This window comes from Mustela erminea, chromosome 2 (genome assembly GCF_009829155.1).
Source record: "Mustela erminea isolate mMusErm1 chromosome 2, mMusErm1.Pri, whole genome shotgun sequence".
Classification (NCBI taxonomy): domain Eukaryota; kingdom Metazoa; phylum Chordata; class Mammalia; order Carnivora; family Mustelidae; genus Mustela; species Mustela erminea.
The window spans coordinates 110,265,775-110,270,551 of record NC_045615.1 but is presented as its reverse complement, the minus strand read 5'-3'; the positions used below and the strand labels follow the sequence as shown (position 1 = coordinate 110,270,551).

Below are 4,777 nucleotides of genomic sequence, written 5' to 3'. Positions count from 1 at the left end.
CTCTGAGCTAATTTGCATGACAATGTTAAAAAATAGCATTTCTTCTTACATTAGTGATAAACAAGAACAGATAAGCTGGTTGTTTAACCATTATGAACTCCTGGCACCTGGGCTCGCTCTTTCAGAACCTTTGGCTGTAGAACTTCTGGACTGCCCACACTTCGTGACAATAGAAGTTGGAGATGTAACCATTCCTCACTTTTGGTCTCTTACTTAAAATGACTGGATGTTAGATGACATGAAAGGGAATGTATGAAAGCACTTTGCAAATTGTGTGTAGCCTCTCAAACACTTGTCACTGATGTGTCGCAGTGTACTGGGAATACTGTGATTCTGGGGACGAAAACTCCTTTCCTTGAAACCCCCATTGTTTTGGGAGTGAGGAGGTAGTCTGAGAGGGGGAGGGTTTGTGGCCCCAGCACTTCCATCAGAGAGACTCTGCTTGTGTCAGTGATAGGCAGTGAGGACTCTCAAGCCCCAGGACAGATTGGAAACCTCTGATTTAGACCAAGGCCCAGGGAGGGGAAGTGACTTTCGCAAGGTCATTTAAGGGCATAGCTAGAACTAAGAGCATCCTTTGACTTCTAATACTGTGTCATGTTGTCTCTGGAATCTACTGTATCCTCACCATAAAGCAAAAACCTGAAACTTCTCATATAAAACAATGACTGCTATGATCTGGCAAAAGATGCCCAGTGATAATGGCAACATAGCTCATCCTCCTTTCCCCTTGCCTTCCCACGAATGGAGTTTGGTCAACAGCAATCCCAAGCTCTAGTCCCCTTCTGAGACCTTGGACCCATATGGCAGGTGTTCTCAGGCACAGGAAAATGGTTCCATGGAAGGGCGCAGTAATCAGGGCAGACCATGGTTCTCTCACAGCTTCCTCCTGTGGGAATAAGGCACCAGCACCTGCTTCTGCTTTAGTAATGAAAGAAGAATTTCTCAGTGTCAGTTTTGTCGCAAGCTGCTGTAAAAGGGTAATTCTGCACAGCACTTGTTCCACAATCCCACACTCTACTAGACACGTGAAGACAACTCATTTTATTACCAGGCAGGATGGGATAAGAGAGATTCAAGCAAAATTCTGTGGAAACAAAGAAGAAAGAGTGTTAATTCTTTTACCACTAACAAATGTGGGCTGAGCATCTGCCCATGCAGGACACTGAGCTAAGTGCTTCACACAGGAGGTGCCCTACACAGAAATGTTCATTTGTGATGTGATTTCTCCCTTTGATTGCTCAGAAGGCTAGAGCACTTTATAATTACATATGGACCTGTCAATATGTTTATCTTTTTTCTATATGCCAATGACAGTCTTGTAGAGAACACATTGTCAGGACTTATAAAACTATTTATTCCTTTTATTGTCAGTTTTCCCACTGAATATAGGCTCTTTTAGTGAAAGGGCCTATTTTAGTAACTTTTTATTAATTTCTCCCACCCAACATGGGACTTCACACATGGTGGACACTCTGTAAATGCCAGTTAAATTAATTAAGGCCATATGGATTGAATTGGCCAGTATCACCCAATCCACAAGGTTGGATGACACAGACTAATACTCTTCTAATACTCTTCTCTAATACTTTTCTCTCTCTCCTTTTCCACTCCACCCCACACTCAGTTTATATCCCCCGTAGCCTCTAGAGTTGGTTTTCAAACATACACACAACTTGACTATCAGGCACCTACTCCCTCCACCTATTGCAATGGTTTTCATTGATATTTAAGATAAAAATCCAAACCCCTTATGAGTTAAGAATGCTTCTATCTAAATTTTGCCAGTCAGATGGTTATATATATATGGCCAGACAAATTCAGAAAGGGATTATAGAAATGGCAGTTGATAATTTGTATGTTGCTATATTTATCTGCTTAGTTTGATCTACACAGCCTTGTGTGGATTGGTCTCTGACACTTCTTCAACTTCATTTTGGCTACTCTCTACCTTCATACCACATTCCAGGTACCCTGGTCTTACATCATAAGCACACCAAACTTATCCCATTTCATGGCCTTTTGTGTTTGGTGTTTCCTCTGTTGGGCATAATTCTCCTCCAGTTTTTAGATGAGAGATGCTAATTCAAGCATACCTTAGTGATACTGTGAGTTCAGTTCTAGACGACCACAATAATGTGAATACTGCAATTTGGCTGTGGCAATTTCTTAGATTAAGACAACAATGAAGTTTGCTACATCAGTGGACTCTTCTTTTCATGAACGATTTTTCTGTAGCATGTGGTGCTGTTTGATAGCATTTTACCCACAGGAGAACTTCTTTCAAAATTAGAGTCAATCCTCCCAAACCCTGTCATTGTTTTATCAACTAAGTTTATGTGGTATTCACATTCTTTGTTGTCATTTCAACAATCTTCCCAGCATCTTCCCCAGCAGTAGTTTCCAACTCAAGAATCTACTTTCTTTGCTCATCCATAAGAAACAACTTTTTATTCATTAAAATTTTATCATTTGATCACAGCAATGCAGTCACATTTTTAGACTCCACATCTAATTCTAGTTCTCTTGTTATTTCTACCACATGTGCAGTTGCTTCTTCCATCGAAGACTTAAATCTCTCAAAGTCATTCATCAGGGCTAGAATCAACTTCCAAATTCATGTTCATATTGATATTTTGACCTTTTCCCATGAATGACAAATGTTCTTAATGGGATCTCAAATGGAGAATACTTTCTAAGGTTTATAATTTTCTTTGCCCAGATCTGCCAGAAGAATCACTATTCAAGGAAGCTATAGCCTTACAAAATGTATTTCTTCATTAATAAGACTTGAAAATTGAAATTACTCCTCAGTCTGTGGACTATGGAATGAATGTTGTGTTAGCAGGCATGCAAACAATATTAATCCTGTTGTCCATCTCCACCAGAGCTCTTGGGTGACTATGTGCATTGTCAATAGACAGTTGTATTTTGATTTTGAAAGGAATCTTTTTTTCTTGAGCAGTAGATCTCAACAATGGGCTTAAAATAGTCAGTAAACCATGTTGTAAACAGAGGTACTATTACCCAGGCTTTGCTGTTCCACTTATACAGCACAGGCAGAGTAGATTTAACATAATTCTTAAGGGCCCTACAATTTTAAGAATAGTAAATGAGCATTGACTTCAACTTAAAGTCACCAGCTGTATTAGCCTCTAACAAGAGAGTCAGCCTGCCCTGTGACACTTTGAAACCATGCATTGACTTCTCTCTAGCTATGGAAGTTTGAGGTGGCATCTTTTTCCAATAGAAGGCTGTTTCATGGACACTGAAAATCTGTTTTTTAGTGTAGCCACCTTCATGAGTTATCTTGACTAGATCTTCTGGAGAACTGCTGTAGCTTCTGTATCAGCACAGGCTACTTCACCTAGCACTTTGATGTTATGGAGATGGCTTCTTTCTTCCAACCTCATGAGCAAATCTTTGCTAGATTCAAACTTTTCCTCTGTAGCTTCCTTACCTCTTCTGGCCTTCATAGAACTGAAGTGAGTTAGGGCTTTGTTCTGAATTAGGCATTGGCTTAAAAGTATTTTATGGCTGCTTCGATCTTCTACCCATGCCATCAAAACTTCCTCCATATCAGCAATAGGGCTGCTTTGTTTTCTTATTGTTTGTATGTTCACTACTTTTAATTTCCTTCAAGAACTTTTCCTTTGCATTCACAACTTGGCTAACTGACCCAAGAGGACTAGCTTTTGGGCTGTCTTGCCTTTTGACATGACCTCTTTACTAAGCTTAATCATTTCTAGCTTTTGATTTAAAGTGAGAGATGTGTGACTCCTCTTTTCACTTGAACACTTACAGGTCATTGTAGGGTTATTAATTGTCCTAATTTCAATATTGTTGTGTCTCAGAGAATAGGAAAGTCTAAGGGGAGGGAGAGAGATGGAGAGACATCCAGCTGGTGAGGCAATCAGAACATACACAACATTTCTTAATTAAGTTGGCCATCTTATATGGGTGCTGCTTGTGGTGCCCCCATATAATGACAGCATCAAAGTTCACTGACGACAGACCACCATAACGCATATAACAATAATGAAAAAGTTTGAAATACTATGAGAATTATCAAGATGTAACCCAGAGACACAAAGTGAGAAAATGCTATTGGAAAAACCCCACTGATAGACTTGTTTGATTCCAATTGCCACAAACTTTTGAATTTATAAAAAGACCCAGTATCTGTGGGGCACAATAAAGTGAAGTGCAATCAGAAAAGGTCCGTTGGTAATTCAGGGTTACCGCAAATGTCACTTCTTAGAGAAGAATTTCCCAATAAATTCATTCCCACGCCACACTGTTTTATTTATTTTTAGATACCACTTATTACTATTTACAAACACCTTGTTCATTGATGTGTTCCCTTGCATATTATCTGATTTCTGTACATGAGAATGTAATACTGACAGTGAGAGCTAAGACTTATATAGTTTCTACTACATGCTGTACATTATTCTAAGTGCTTTCATATATATCTATCCACTTAATCTTTAAAAGAGCCAAAGAAGAAGGGACTATTTTAAAACCATTTTAAAGCTGAGAGGACTGAGGAACAGAGAGGTTAAGTGATTTGCCCAACATCTCACAGCTGGCAAATGAATACATGAAGATTTAAACCCAGATGGTTGGCTCCTAAGTCAGTCCCCTTAATCACTGTCTTATGCTGCTTTATATGTAGATGTAGGTCTCATAGATTCTGTTCACTGCTATATCCTTCATCCTAAAAATACTGTTTATATCCCAATGACCTAGAAAATGAATGAATGAATACAGTATT

General features: G+C 39.1%; 1 pseudogene; it reads right to left on the bottom strand.

Annotated features, from left to right (window-relative positions):
- Positions 1–2,120: 2,120 nt before the first annotated feature.
- On the bottom strand, positions 2,121–3,809 carry LOC116582513 (annotated as a pseudogene).
- Between the last annotated feature and the right edge of the window lie 968 nt (positions 3,810–4,777).